Raw genomic sequence first — 17,182 nt, 5'->3', positions numbered from 1 at the left:
TAACGGAGGGAGTGTGGACATATACATGGTGATTCACGAGGATTTACCGTCCCTTACGGAGCTTATTTCCGAAGACATTCTGAACAAAAAATGTTAAACTTTTGTTCTAATCTCAATATTTTCAGAATTACACTAATTTGAAGTTGTTTGTAAAATACCATTATTCTCTAGTTTTAAGGGTAAAAGAATATTACAGATAAAGAATGAACTGTTCAGGAGTATAATTTCTTTAATTAGCTAGTATTCTGAACCTAAAAATGTGTTGTGAATTCCATAGTTGCTTCGTACAAATTTTTTTCCATTTTTAATTACAAAATTACATTTTCTTACGCATTTATCACAACAATTGTAACAAATCATGCCACTTGTAAATTATTTAAGACTGTACATTAGGCTGCATAATTAAACTGTAAGGTATAAAGTTCCTAAAGTCGTACGATTTGTAACAATTTTTGTGATAAGTACGTAATGACGTCATTTTTAATTAAAAATTGAAAAATAAATTCTGTGCAAAGCAAATAACACATTTTTAGCTTCAGAGCACTAGTCAATTAAAGAAATGACACTTCTGAATCGTTCATTCTCTATTTGTAACTAACAACTTCAAATTAACGTAATTTTGAAAATATTGAGATTAGGAGAAATGTGTATGACATTTCTTGCTCAGAACGTCTTCGGAAATAAGCTCCGTAAGTGACGGTAAATCGTTGTGAATTACCCTGAATGTAGGGATGTGTGTAATTATATAGGGATAGAGGGATGTATATATAAGTATATAGGGATATATATATATATATATATATATATATATATACTCGTTTTTATACTTCATTATTTTGTGTAGCAAAGCTTTAATTCTCGTCTTATATCGTTGTTCCTTATTTGGATTATTCGCATTAAAGTATTCACAACTCTTTTGACATTAACGTCTATATTCGAACGCGAATTCGACTTCGGTCGTCATGGAAATGCTTACGTTAGTCAATAGTCCAAAAAACAAATCTAGCCGGACAAAATTAATAACTTGTTTCCTGCCCAACAGATTTTCATGAAACTTTGTTTAATAGTTACAGGTAGCATATCTGTTTTGTATACAGACTCTGAATAGTGTTTATACAATAGAAACGATTCATTAAGGGAATGCATTCAGACAGAATTAAAAGATTTCTCCTATCCAACAGAATTTCATGAAACTTCGTACAGTACTTACAGGTAGCATGATTGTTTTGCATACAAACTCTGAAGAACGTATGCAAACTGACTGCATTTGTGCAAGAGAAAACACCTCATTATAGAGGGTGAATTTAGACAACGTTAAAATTTATCTTTACCAGATTTTTATTAAATTTCGAAGTCATCGTATAGAAAGTGGTTCTATGGAAACATGACTAGTGTGAGCATAATTAACTGCGTGAAGAAAATTGTATTTATCGTAATTTCATTACCCTAATTTATGTACAGACGTTACACAGACTCATAGCGATTTTTTTTAAATCCCAGTCCTTTATTTTACATATTTTAACTCTATTACGTGTATTTTGTTCCGTTCATATTTATTTACTGTACATACATTACGTTTTACACATTTTTTTTATTTGTTCATTCCTTTTGAAATTTGTTGAAGTTGCTACATATATCTGCATTGTTTACATAAGAAAATATTGAACACTAAAAGGTATCACCTATGCACGCTTGAGTCAGCACTAGAATGTGGAGTAGTGTGGTAAGCACCACGCTCCGACTGCTTTTGCTCCCGGCAAAGATTTGGTACTCAATTTCATAGACTGAGTGAATCTCTGAGCCATTCTGGAAGTTTCGACGAGAAAAATCCCGTCCCTACAACGGGACTGAACCCAGGATCTTCCAGTCCGTAGTCAGTTCTACCAACTGAACTACCCCGCTGTGCATACTAAATAAGTGAAACTAAAAGCTTCCTCTCTTATATCACTTGAAGTAATTTTAATCGAATAGGGTATTTTCCTCTGAAAGCCATGATTTTTGTTTTCGAAAATTTCTCGCAGTCTGCACATTTTATGAGCTGTTTGAATTTTCTTGAATCATCTAATGGCTTTATTAGAATAATCCATAGATAAAATAAAATGAGAAAATGGCTAACTGAACACACAAACACATTCATTCGTAGACCTTACAACGTTAACATTTGAAGAGTCCACTGCAAGAATGATGGATGTCACTTGTCGAAAATGAACCAAGACTGTCAATGCATAGCTTAAGACATATAGAATGTACATAGAAAGTTATGTGGCATTAACACTGATAGTCATTGTCCAGTAATGATAGGAAAATCACAGTTAAGCTTTGAGCGCTAAGCATTTCAAACTTTCAATTGTTTCTCTTGAAAAATGTATTCCAAATGACATCCATCATTCTTGCTGTGGACTCTTCATTTATCTTCTATACCAGAAAACTAATTTTTAATGGCTCTTTATGCTTTGAGGAACTTTAAGGATCAATATCACCGATAGTACAAGGCACTTTAGAGAAAAATTGTCACGAAATTGTCACACATGTTTTAAGAGTTTCGCAACAATTCAGTTTCTCATTTACCGAAAGATATTATTGTTCGGGGCAGAAGAAGATATCGGATGACAGACGACATTAAGATATATGGATCATATGAGGAGACAAAGAAGCAGACTGCGTGCAATGCTGTCGACAAGAATATTTTTAACACAGGCCTACATGTAAACCATATCAGAGATTTAGTGGTTTAATTAGCCCTTCATGGACGAAGCCCCATAAGAAAATAGGGCTACTTAGAAAAGATACTGTAATCTTATTTTCAAATAATTATGGTTGGGGTGCGCATGTGAATATTCTGCTTCCCCTGCCTTCAACTACACACTTTTTAAAACCTTATTTAACGATATTGTGTAACAATTACAGAATATTCACCACGAAACAGGTTTCGCTCAGGTAAATGCTGCATTCAGTGTAGTTCAGTTTGGTCCATGGAAATGGCAATGCACTACATATTAGAACACCGAATCTTAATTTATGATATACCCTACAAGATGTATCAAAAGGTAAGGTCAATTATTGAGGTGATGGAGGACTTGAGTTGCAAAAAGGAATACATCATTTTTCCGAATTCGTCCCCGTTTTCGAGTTACACGATAATAAACGTTCCTTTGTCATTCTCTATGGACCCATTTGCCATTTTATTCCACTAAGTATGCATGTTGTGATGAGCGTACTGTATTTTTATAGCCTATATTCGTTTCATTCAATTTGTAGTGCTTAGAAATGGTCTAGTTTCTTGGCCGACGCGGCCTCCAGACTTGACACCACTGGACTTCTATATATGGGTCTTTATGAAGAAACGTGTCTACAGCTCTGAAGATTCACGTAACTGCAGCGGAGATGCGACGGCGGAGAGTGTAGAACTTGCAGGGCGAGATTCACTGCGAGCTGAATTGTGAAGGAGAGAGAGAATTTTATACCAGATTCGATAGATTTTAATAAAATACCACAGTAGTTATGCTTATTCAAGTAGGATATTTATAATTTATTAGCGAAATAGAATACCAAATGGATCCACAGAGTACGTCTATGGCATTCATAGGAAATGCTCATGCTACTCGAAAACTGGGACGAATTAGGGAAAATTGTATTACCAGTAACATATGAGGGTGCTTAAAAAGTAAGGTAACTAGAGCTCTCATGGACAAACTATTTCACAGGCAGATATACTGATACAGCAATATGGTACTGGTACGCATTACTTTTCACATAGTCACCATACTTGTCCAAACATATTCCAAAGGTAGATCAAGGGCGAAAGCTGACACGTTTAACCACCGCTAAGCAGGCTGTTTTATCATGACACTTTTCGAACGACACCTTACTCTCTGAAGAACTTCAACCAGGTATTCAGCCCAAGCGGGAATCGAACCCACGCCCGAGCGCAGCCCCGGATCAGTAGGCAAATGCGCTACCGCCCGAGCCAATACACCTACCTGTTGGGCAGACTGTGCGGCAGTGATTCGACATTCCTGCTGCTTCAGTACAATGGGTGTTTGATTCCTTACAAAGAAGTTCAAGGTTTGATTTCAGTATTCATCGTTTGTTCTCCCGTTGTTAAGATCGGCGTCTTGGTAAACATTAAAATCTGCTTGGCAAAATGAAAGAGTGAGAATAAAATATACCACAGATTTTTAAATACTTGGCGTGGTGGCGATGGTGTGAGTGTAACGCACTGGTTTTGTAACTTATTACTTTATTCACTATACATTACGTACATTTACGTAATAATGTTCTATTACAGGCTACGGAGGTCCACAGGTAAGCGGAAAGTTAACATTTCCAACAATCGGCATTAGTAGCCGTAGAGATCAGTTCTACGCGCTTTGCTACCTTTACCAACTGCCTGGTACTCATTTCTGTTCGAGGCTATAGTGCACCGGAAGTGTTAAGTTTATTAGGAACAGATCATGATCCCATCAGGAATCGAACCCACGTAGCGCCTTACTACCCAAGCTGTTTTCGCTCATACATTTACGAAGTATCCAGTATTATTTTCCGTAAAACACTGCATGATTTTTATTCTTTTTTGTAAAGCTAAAGATATACTTGAGTGCAGTCATTTTACTCCAAGATTGAGGGCTATTGTCACTGTTAACAACTTTATAATAAAGTAACAATCTATTGAACAATGAAGTAATAAACCCAAAAGAACACAACTACCTTTAATCCTATCTTCGACATTTGCAACAGATCAGGTACGATGAAGTCCCTTCTATGAACCAATGCGGATAGTCTGTGAGAACTGGTCAGGATGTTGCACATCCCTGGGGTAATACCTATAAGCGCTATACGAATTGTGTGCAATTGTGAAATAACTGCCAGGAGAAACCAAAATGCTCTGGGAAACTTGCCCAGAACCTCTTTTTCCATATTAAATTTCACTAGAACTTTCGAGAATCGAACCGTCATCACCTCGTTGAAAGATCGTCGTCCGACTAAGCCACTGCTCGGCTACACATACTCCATTTAGACCATGCAATTTATAGTAGATGCCATTTTTTGTAATTAGGTCTACAGTAAATGTGTGTGCAATACAGAATATGAAAAGACACAGTAAAGATTTCGTTTTCCTTGTCTCATATATGGCAATTAAAGAACAACCTGAAATTGGAAAATCATATAAAACGTATGAGAAAATGTACAATACCAATTTTAAAACCAGAAATATATCTACGGAATATACTCCACATTTCAGGCTGAATTTATATACTGATTTGTTTACAATTGAGATAATCTCTACAAGTTCCATCAATAGCCTACATGTCATTCATTCACTCACTCAATTTTTTTATTTTATTCATTTATTACTTTTTTTTTACTAACACCGCGCATATTGACATGTATGCAATCAAAGACGCTAAGTAGCCATTTGCGCCTCTGCCTACTTTTTGGAAATAACGATGAAGAATTCTGTTCTGAGGTTAGGGCACCCATTAGATTGGATTCTGTTCGCCCTCTATGAAAGGATTGAAGACAAAGGTGATAACGGCGAAATGAACCCAGGGTCCGGAGCCAGAAGGTACCCATCATTTGCTCTTGCTGGGTTGAGGGAAAACCCCAGAAAAACATTAACCAGACTTGTCCGAACCAGGAGTCGATCCCAGACCCGCTAGTTTCGCAATCAGAGACGCTGACCACTACTCCAAAGCGTTGTACACATTTTATTTAAATAGTACATAATTTCTCTATCTCACTCTATCGTGTTGTACCTGCATCGATACCGAATTACAAGCCAATGCTGTGTAGGGAAGGGTATATTTTTGGACAAACAGACATTCACAATGCGGTCAGCACAGCACAGGACCACCGCGGAGACAACACAGGACAGCACAGAACAAGAGACCACACCTAGTCTCATGAACAGCTGACAAATGTCCACTGCCTATGAAGGAAAATAATCACAGACCGTTTGGATGGGAAGCACGTATTTGTCCTACGAAGACACGAATCAGAGTACAATACGTACTAACAGCCGTGTAATCATGACGCCATTAAACAGGCTATTAAGTTGGTCCTCACTTTTACGTTTTGGAAAACTAAGGGGGCACGTTTTGTATCTGTTTCATTATAGGAAAAATAATATTTAGTAAAATTAAGTTCTAAATTATATGTAGGGGTCACTACCATGATCTGAAAATCGCAATGTAACTTATGTTACTAAACACAAGTTTAAATCAGTTTAAATTTTAAAGATACTGAATTGAATTGTAAATACTGTATTTTGTATTGAAAATTGTGATGCAGCAAACATTATTGGTCAATGTTTCTCATTACCGCAACAGACAAAACTTTACAGATGTAGTCCTCAGAAATCCTAAGTCCACTTGAAGGAGCACTGTGTGTTGTCTAACATACAGTACTGTGTATCAGGTCTTTTGGAACAATCTAGAAGTGTCCAGAACGTTACAGAATCTTCATAAACCAAAACGATCTAGGAACTTCGGAATAATAATATGGAACATTCGAAAACGTTCTAGAATCTTTTGTTATAATTCAGAAACTTCTAGAACCTTCTGGAATAATAGCTGAGCTGCAATTTAATACTGATTTTAGACAACGAAACCAATTTACAAGACTGTAAACTCAATAGTTACCAACGCTTCTCTGAAGAAGCTTTCTCGTTATTCTATGTAACCTCAGGTAAGAGCTGGTTGTCCTTGCTTTCTTTGATTTAAAAATATCAATAGTTACAAAAGCCAAAATGCTTGAAGCTCATGAAAAATGATTGTAATGAGAATAGCTAACATCTTGGAGAAAAATTTGGACTATTTTGTGTCGGCTAACACTGGGGATTTTCAATATACTTGGTCTTCACTCGAAATTCACAGAATTGAATTCTGAACTCTGGCTTTCAGATGGGAACTACATTGTCACGGAAAAGTGAATCAGATCCAGGAATTGCATTAACGATATGGCAGGAGGTGGAGTTGCTCTGATCGACAAATACAATCGATTACACACCCAGGATGAACAGTAAAAATATACTACTCTATTAGTATTGTTATGTATATGTGGCAATGTAGCATGGAAATTATTTACTCTAAATGTTATATGTTTTGTACTATATTGCACTTTGTTTAAAATAAAGGAAACTACACTGGTACAAAGAGTTCCTATGCAGACCGGTCCCACTTCAACCTCTGCCTAACAACATTGGTTGACGAGCGGCGAGTAACCCTTTATTGCTTAGCTTCCTAGGGACCAACGAGCACAGAAGACAGAGTAGACAAAAGCAAATTAATACCATTGGACGGAGTGAAGCCGCTCTGATGAACCTGACGCCATCTTATTGTTACCAAAACATTGCAAAATAGCTGCTACGTTATAGAAGATCTTATGATAATAAGAAGCCCATGCGTCCCTAATTTCCTGGAGGAGTCACAGTTTCTTATTTGTTTCGTAACACGGAAACGCTAAGCATTATTTTTTTTAGCAAGAATTGGAAAACAGTCATTGATAAATCACATACAAGTTATTTAAATTGATAGCTCTTCAAAATGCATTATGGTATTTAATACTTTGGAAGGTTAAAAAGAATACTTTGACTTTACTTTACCACTACTCCAATTAAAATGTTAACCTACAATAATTACTTTCATAGGTTGATTCATTTGCTTTAAGTTAATAATGTAACTGGTTCCTTAATGCAGATTATCATTCTTTTCCTTTTGTCAGTATTTCATATAGATGTCCCGGTTTTGTATAGAAAAAATGGAATCTCCTTAACCATATAAAAATTGATAGGATCTTCGTTAAAACTGTTTTGATATAACATATTTTTTATTGTCAACTTCATTATGTACAAAAGACGTTACTAGCTGGGACCTGCCAGCAGATTAACAGTTATTTCAGAAGGTTCTAGAAGTGTCTGCATTATTACATAAGATCCTAGAACAGTGGTCGTCAGCACTCGCTGAAATATGCAACCGGTACGCGGTGCTGTCCAATGTACACCGTCGTGCAGCACGGAGAGATAGAGAGCATACCCGCTAGCAGCTACGCAGTGCACCCTAGTGCGCTGCGTTTTCAGCGGGTAAGAGATCCTAGCCCCAGCGTGCTCTGTGCTGACGACCCCTGGTCCTAGAACGTTTTGGACTGTTCCAAATTGTTCCGAAGTTTATAGAAAGTTCTAGATTGTTTATGTAGATTCTGTAACGTTCTGGACGCTTCTAGATTGTTCCAGAAGACCTGATACGCAGTACGGTATATCGTTACCCAATATATCGGGCCGGCAATACTTTAAGTATAATTTATTGTTCTGTATGTTTAACTATTTTCATTGTACTTAATACACCGATTTCTACAACCATTTTATATCGTTTTATAACAGTAGACAATGTTTTTATGCAATTCAGGTAGTGTACCCATACCTTTAATACAAAAATTTGGATTATCGAGGTTCTACTGCATTCAAATCTTATTTATTAGCCATTCTTTTGTAACGGATGCAACGTGTACACAATTTAAAATTTTCTTTTTAAAAGTATAAATGGATTTTTTCGATGTTCCATTCTCACCTCGTCATCTTGCGGTCTCATTTGAATTTTTAACATTATTGCTCCGAAGATTTTCATTTTATCGACTGTTTTTTGCACTGTAACGTATAGCAACACTTCATTTTATATTGCCTTCACAGGCTGTTAATCATTTTGAATAATTATATTTTAAAAATTCTTCACTGATACTTACAGGATGACATTAACTAAGCTCTATGACTGTTTATTTTAAATAAAAAGTAATATTTTCAGTAACGGACGTGACAATTATTAACAACTAAAACATGAAGAGTCCACTGCAAGAATGATGGATGTCACTTTCTTGTCGAAAATGAACCAAGACTGTCAACGCATAGCTAAAGACATATAGAATGTACATAGAGAGTTATATGGCATTAACACTGATAGTCATTGTCCAGTAATGATAGGAAAATCACAGTTAAGCTTTGAGCGCTAAGCATTTCAAACTTTCAATTGCTTCTCCTGAAAAATGTATTCCAAATGACATCATCATTCTTGTAGTGGACTCTTCACATGTTCTTACTCTATTTTACTTAGAAAATTAACGCTTTACAAAAAATTCGCTGAACAAATGAAGCTATGAGATATAAAGGCATTTTACTACACATTTTTTTTTTTAGTACGAGGTATCTGTTGTAAAAGAATGGCTGTTACACGTTTTGCAGCCTGTTTTTTGCAGGTAAAACTTGGGATGAAGCCTACCTTAATGCAAATAATGGTATCATATTGATCAAAAATTGGCTTCATTCCAAACCGCTTGTCTTAAATCATTCTAAAACTACGGTTGTACATTATTCCTTAACATCTGTTGATATGAAATCTCCTGATTCGCTCTTGCATTTAAAAATTCATACATCCAACTGTTCTTCTAATAATTGTAATTGTCCTAGTCTAAATTAATCTCCTCAAGTTAACTATCTCGGAATAATAATCGACCAACACTTGCGTTGGGATAAACATGTTCTTTTCTGTGCAATAGATTAAGAAAAAATATTCACTATTTTGATATCCTACGAAATTACTTGACTGTTCATACATTACGACTGATTTACCTCGCACTAGTAAGCTATATTACAAAATGGTATTATAGGAAGGAGTAGTGTTATAGTACCTCCCTCATGCCAATAACACTTTTAAGAAAATAATAATAAAAATGTCTTAATAAACCTCTTGATTATTCTTCAGAACTGTTATATTCAAATTTTGAAGTATTTGATATCCATAAAATTTATAACATTGTCTTATTGAATTTCGTACATAAAAACCGAAATATACAGTATTTAATTTGTATTCACATAAATATAAAACCAAAAGATCAGACAACATAATATGCTTGACAGAACCTAAATGTACCACAACTGCAGCTTAAAATCACAGTAGCAACTTCGAGCCCAGGCATATAACAAGATAGCTAAATTCGCAAATATACAATTTGTTAGTGCTCATTATTTAAAAAAATATATATATTAAAATTACCGTTTAGAGAGAAAATTTAGAGTAAGTAAAGGCTAGTTCACAATAAACCGGGAACGGAAACGAGAACGGAAATATCGTTAAAATAAATGTATTTAAATGTGAGTATTCACAATTAACTTTCACGTTCCCGTTCCCGGGCTCCAGTAAGCTTCTCGTTAATTGTGAATGCTCACATTTAAATACATTTTAACAATATTTCTGTTCTCGTTTCCGGTTTATTGTGAACCAGCCTTTACTCTTTCTGGGAAGGCTAGTGAGATTATTATATAAAACAACATTTATCTCTGTTCTAGCAATAAATTATTATTATTATTATTATTATTATTATTATTATTATTATTATTATTATTATTATTATTATTATTATAAGCACGTAGCTCTGAGTTATGCGTAATTTAAATAATTTCCCCTCAGTTACCTACAACTGAAGTTTTAGGCCTACTGTAATTCTAAATACAGACATTTTGTACGCTGGAACGTAAAATGAAGTGCTATCGTTACCAGAGTAGATATTTACACATCTCTTGCGCTTCTTATTCCTGAAAATTGACAAATTACAGTACTTAATATTAAGTCCGACAGGACATTTAAAAGAACGACTGCATGTCAAACACCACTTAATCTCGTTAAGGAATACCGAAAATCTTATTACTATTATACATAGCCTACTGTACAACCTATTTGAATTAAATAAAAATGGCATTTGTCAGGAAAGTGTCAGGGGATCCGCTGTTTGATTCCCGGTTATTCGTGGCGTTTCTCAACTATCTCAGACTAACGATGCTGTAATACTTTCTAAATTCACTTCTCTTCAACCTACAATCACATTATTTTATAGACGTAAACAAACTTGACGGTTGAAAGCATCGTAAAATGTTATGAGCGTTTACGATGAATGCAACTAGAGCACGGGAAAAGTGTATCTCATTTCAACACCAGACTTGTGATGTCATGACATGGTACTATGCAACATACTGCGCCGCGATCAGCATTCTAATTGTGCACGTAAGTAGTGTTTACAATAAAATGTGTAACTCCTTTGCATATGAATGCAGAGAGTCCATGCAAGATTATACGCACTGCAGTGTGTGCTATTCCTTTACAAACAGGCAGCAAAAATCACACGCGCCTTGAATATACACCGTGTCCCGCTTAGAGGGATCGAGAAATAAATGCTCACCATTTAAAATGAGATGAAGATATCGTTGTGATTTACATCTGACAAGATGCAGAAACTGTCCAAGTTTATGCACCAATGGTTTAAAAACAGTTGCATGTTCATGCGCATGCGCACTAACGTTTATCGTGGAAACAAGCCTGGCACCATTCAGTAGAACATTCCGTCACTGGACCATTCTTCTTCATCGAGACGACAGTCACAGGGAATGTGTATCTGGACATGTTGCAGAACTTTTGTTGATCAACTCCTCTCAGAATCGGTTTTTCAGCAACATGGGGCTCCACCCCATTACTATGGAGCAATGCGTGGCTTCTTGAATGCAAACTTTTCCAATAAGTTGATCGCAAGAGGAGAACCCTTGCCTGGCCACCTAGGTCAACAGACTTGACGCCCATTGACTTTCCTCTGGGGCTTTGTGACAAGTGTTGTGTACCAACGTGGTACAGTTGACACTTTGGAAAAATTGAGACAACGCATTACAAATGCAGCTGCGCTAATCGCTCCACAAATATTATGGAACACTTGGCAGAAGGTTGAGTACCTTTTAGATGTCTTCAGGATAGCTCGAGGCGCACACATCGAGTTGCACTGACCATTCTCCGAAACTCGAAGAGTTTTTACAAAAGGTTGGATAAAAAGTAATGGCAACAATTCGATAATTCTGACATGGCTTTATTCACAGGGGTACAACATTTATGTACCTTCAAAAAAGTCGCCTCCCTTATTTATCACATTTTGCCAAATGTTGGGAAGGCGTCGTACACCATTAGCGCGTCCATGTTTTTTTATGTTCCGTATTGACTGCTCTATAGCACAGATAAGTTCATCTCTGGTATTGCATCGGGTCCCTCACAGTTTTTCTTTCACTTTGGCGAAGAGATCGTAATCGCATGGACTCATATCGGGTGAGTACGGTGGATGTTCCAGAATCTCCCATTGCCAGTGGCGCAAGAGGTCCTTGACAGCAGCAGCGGTGTGATCCTTGCATTGTCATGAAGAATGATGGGGTTCTGTACCACCAAGTGTCGTCGTTTTCTCCTGAGCGCTAGACGAAGGTGGTGGTTCTTCACGCAGTCCCTGAAAACATTCTTGTGCACTACGACCTCGTGCCACATCAATTTTGATGCAGGAACGTTGCTCTAGTTTTGTAAACATGATCTTAGGGCGCTTGCACTATCCCTATGAAAGTCAACATTTTACACACTGCAGTAGATCGACAGAGTACTGCCGCCGCTGGCTGCACTAACTCATCTAATAGTCCTTGTTCATGTCCGCAGAGCTGGCAGCTCTCGAACGCACTATCGTCATATGATAGCAGTGTTGCCAGAACTTTTTATCCAAGTTACATCAAGTTACACAAAAAGTTGTTATAAAACCATTATTTATACTTTAAATTAGCACTTATTTCTCGATCCCTCTAAGCGGAACACGGTGTATAACATACCCCGTCAAAATTCTGGAAAATTTATGAATGGCAAACCGTAAATCATCGACATTAAAGACATTTCGTCATATATTTACCAGCAATTAAAATAGAAAGTAGACCAAAATAACGAATTGTCCAGAATCGCGTATTTGATGTTCTTTTTTTTTTTTTTTTTTGAAAGTCACAAAATTTTCACTGTAAAGAGTTCTCTATCTACTGCAAATATCTTTGCAATCCTTAAGCATAAACTTGACGATGCGATCGGAAACAGGACTTAAGAAAGAAATCTTGCTTCTGCTAACCGACAAGAGGTGGTACTTATGTATAGTATACCGTCCAGCGATCACATATAGGCCTACCACTTTTAATGTTCCTTTTTAATGGCTACGGTTACTTTATTCCCGAAAGCAAATTTTTATCTGAAGATGTTTTCGATTGGAGATATAATTCTTTATCCAATCTCTAGGGCAAGCCTTTGGAGACAGACATGTAATACTCCATTTTTGTTATATTATCATGTCGTTCCTGCAATAACTCCTATGTGCAAAATATAAAAATGTTCAGTAGGAAGAAAAAACACATTTATTCATCCTATGGCAGCCGTACATAGGAGACTGAATTCTTACATTTTCGAAACAAATATAATTACATATAGGCGATTTTATTATTTGCTATATCACTATTTAAGTTATTTAATACAGCAAAAATCTGAAAATCGATAAATATGCCACATAGGAGTTATTGCAGGAACAACGACGATGTGTAAGAATAATTGAAGAGAATCGAATTCTTAAATTCGACTTTCAGAATCGCCATTTCATAAGTTTTCAATAGGACTCCATTAGGCCCACTTTAATAAAAATTATGTTCAACGCCCATCTATTCGGAATAAATTAACTCAATGTGCAATAAGCCTTAAAGTTATGGAGTAGAGCACCATATGATCTCGGCACTAAAATGAGTGGTGGTGGGCGTCACGCTCCGACCGCCTTTTACCACAGATTTTTTTTTTTTTTTTTTTTTTTGCAAGAGTTGAGTGGACTCTATATCGTTTTGGAAATTAAGGTAACTAGAAAAATGCCGCTACCTGGAATTGAAAGCACACACATACAGTATTTCAATGTAAAAAATACACAAAGAAACGAAATGATAAAAAAATATAAAAAAATGCTGGTGGAGAATGGCCTACAACCAATGAAAGACTTGAACAATTACTTACAAATTTGTATAAATTTCACTAAATCAATAAACTTGATGGATATACAAGAACATGAAAATAGAAGATAGTTTCCAGAATGTGTGAAATAATGAAACCTATAAAATAAGTTGTATAGGCCCAGAAACAAAATTTGGACAACCTGAGTTTTCCCAGTTATAACATATTGCGCATGCTCAGAGATGGCCCAAATTTTGTTTCTGGGTCTGTACAGAAAATTAAACAGTTTAAAATAATTATTTTCGTAAAAAACAACTTTGAAGAAGATCCGAAAAGACTCTAAATGAATGAAGATTCTGTTATTATTTAGTTTGAAACATAAAATGCATTCCAATGATACACTTGCACTCAGTCAGCCATTAACGCATATTAGAATGTGCAAAATGATATTAGCAATTAAGTGTATGACTATATTCGCATTATGAAAAATGTAAATATATAATGAATAATCGCCAAGAACTAACTAATGTTCTAACATAAGCTTAAGCTAACCAACTTGGTCTAAACAAACCTAATAAATATATTAGTACGACTGTATGTCCATGCATCATATTATTATAATCGCCTTACGTTGTTATACTACTGTAAACAGTTCCGTTATGTAACAAAAGATGGCGTATGTTGTTACTTTTTCATCCAGTCCCTATAAAACAATATTTTCAAAAGTGAAATACGTACAGCAAACTTTGATCGGTTGGATTCACGAACCAAAATCTGATTTTTTTTAACTAAGAAAGAAACTGGATATCTTCAGATGGAGGCCAGTGAGACGTCACGGTTCTGATAAAATATCTTTATGGGAAAATGGAAATACAAACATAATAATGATGAAGCGTTTATACACATTTTAAGAAAGTTACGCATTGCTATTTTTATACACAAAATAAATTACGATAACTACAGATATACTGTAGTTCCATTGTTTGATCGGTAGTCGAACCTACTCAACTTAAGATACCTTGTGAGTTTGTTTTAAATAAATACATTTATTGTATTATACAGTATTGGATAATGACAAGAGTGCTTCCCAATTGGATGCAAAATAAGAAAGAACAGACATTTGTAACAGATTTTAAAATAAATTAAATCAGATTCATATACATGCAAGACCTTAATGCCGAAAAATTAATGTAAGCAGATTTTTTTTCTAGTGTGGGTAGAACTTACGGTCCAAGGTGTATACGCAGTCTACAGTTTATTGTGCATACTAGTTTTCTTAACAATACTGTACTTTGCAGAATAAAGATTAGGGCCTATGTATAAAATTAAATTAGGTACCAGTATATCTACCAATTAAAAATATGGAATAATAAAATCAATGCAAATTTTACTTCATATCCAGTACTTTGAGTAAGCCCTCAAAACCGCCCAATAATGCATAATTATAAATTATATGATTAACTAGCAATCATAAGTTCTTTGTAGTAGCTAAAGAAACGTTTTAAGAAACCTAGCGTGTTTTCTCAGTGGATCCAAATTTCCCAACTCTTATTGTTTTTTAGAGAGAGTAATTTAGATGGTGAAAGTAATTAGCACTGTAATTAAAACTTATTATTTATGTACGCCTATTTGTAATATAACTTACTTACAAATGGCTTTTCAGGAACCCAAAGGTTCATTGCCGCCCTCACATAAGCCCGCCATCGGTCCCTATCCTGTGCAAGATTAATCCAGTCTCTACCATCATATCCCACCTCCCTCAAATCCATTTTATTATCCTCCCATCTACGTCTCGGCCTCCCCAAAGGTCTTTTTCCCTCCGGTCTCCCAACTAACACTCTATATGTAATATAACTAAAAATAAAAAACATGCATTCATTTATGCGTTAAAAACTTCTTAAATACGCATTGAAAACCATATAAACCTGCAGTAAAAATTACTGCTTAGTCCAAGCATTTCTCGAGTTGCTGTTTTATTATGGCAAAATATAAAATACTTCATAAATAAATAATGTAATAATAGTAATGTCTAAATAATAAAAAAAACACTATGTTAGCAATGCAATTTGCATGTATGACACGCAAAATTACGAGAATTAATAAAATAAACCATAAAAATACTTTCAAAAAGAAGATAGGCTATGTACAAAAAGAAAACATAGTCCATTAACTGGAAAAAAAAATCAAATTATATGCACTCGAAGAAGAAAAATAAGGAATATCCTCTGTTTAAAGTTTCGCTTGTTTTTTCCACACACTTAATTTACACCATCCACACGGCCAATCTTCGATATCTCCCCACATCACATGGGACTGACGTCCGATTTGAGTTTTGTTATTTAATGACCAAACGAATTGCACTAAAATGTATGTTCCTATACCACTTCATCACTACAGAAACATTTCTGCTCTTCAGTTTTCCATTTCGATAATAAATTATCCCTACCTAATTATTCTTAAGGCATTTCAAAGCTTTCTTCACCGAAGAATTCTTAAATCCTCACTTCATAGAAATCATGTTTATCAAAGTAGACCAAGCATATCAATTGCTGCCATTGTTGTTAAAGTAGCAAATTAATAAAGGACTGTCGAAGGGATAATTAACTTGTTTTATACTGTGTATGGCGACTTGTGCACGTGTTGCCTAGAAACGACTGGACTTCAGTGGATCAAATTACATTGTTGTTGACAGGAAGTTAACGAAGTTAATCGGGCAGTTGCTTTATGTTTAAAATACAGTTTCCACAGTATACCCTCTTGTTAAAAATGTTAAGAACAATGAAATAACTGATTCTCGTATGGATTTGGAAAACGTAAATATTAATAAAACTACAAAAATGCTCACTATATACTCAAAAATGCAAAATAAAATTAAATACAATATGCATTTATGTACAAAATGAAAATAAATATGCAAAAGAAACCTTTCTTTGATCTAGTATGACATGATCAGCAAATAGGCTACACACACTTTTTTTTAGTTATGTATTTATTATAATGACATTTGTATAAACTTCAGAAGTGGAATTATAACCCTCAGAACATGCATCATCATCATCATGCCATAATGTGAGTGGAGCGTGAATTTTTAAAACTAAAAAGTATTGAAATCTGACAAAATCTTACGGAAGATTTATGAAGTGAATACGGAATGTACTGTATACCGTATGAAAAACTAAATAGAATTGAAAACGAAAGAAGCAAACTGTAGTATATATACCTACACGCAATGGTACAACAGCAACAATGATAAAATGGATGTCACTAAATAGACATCGAAAGTAATGAGTATATTGCCTGAATAAAAATTAAATTAAGCAATTGTAAAGAAAATACATATAGATACTGTAATTCCGTTATCCAACGAAAATATTTCTGCA

General features: G+C 35.2%; 1 protein-coding gene across 11 annotated transcripts in view; it reads right to left on the bottom strand.

Annotated features, from left to right (window-relative positions):
- Positions 1 to 17,182, bottom strand: part of raw — a 454,717-nt gene that overhangs the window by 78,451 nt on the left and 359,084 nt on the right. The window lies entirely within an intron of this gene.

The sequence above is a fragment of the Periplaneta americana genome, chromosome 12, assembly GCF_040183065.1.
Source record: "Periplaneta americana isolate PAMFEO1 chromosome 12, P.americana_PAMFEO1_priV1, whole genome shotgun sequence".
Taxonomy (NCBI): Eukaryota; Metazoa; Arthropoda; class Insecta; order Blattodea; family Blattidae; genus Periplaneta; species Periplaneta americana.
Note: the sequence above shows the minus strand (reverse complement) of the source record. Positions and strands in the feature narration are given on the sequence as shown.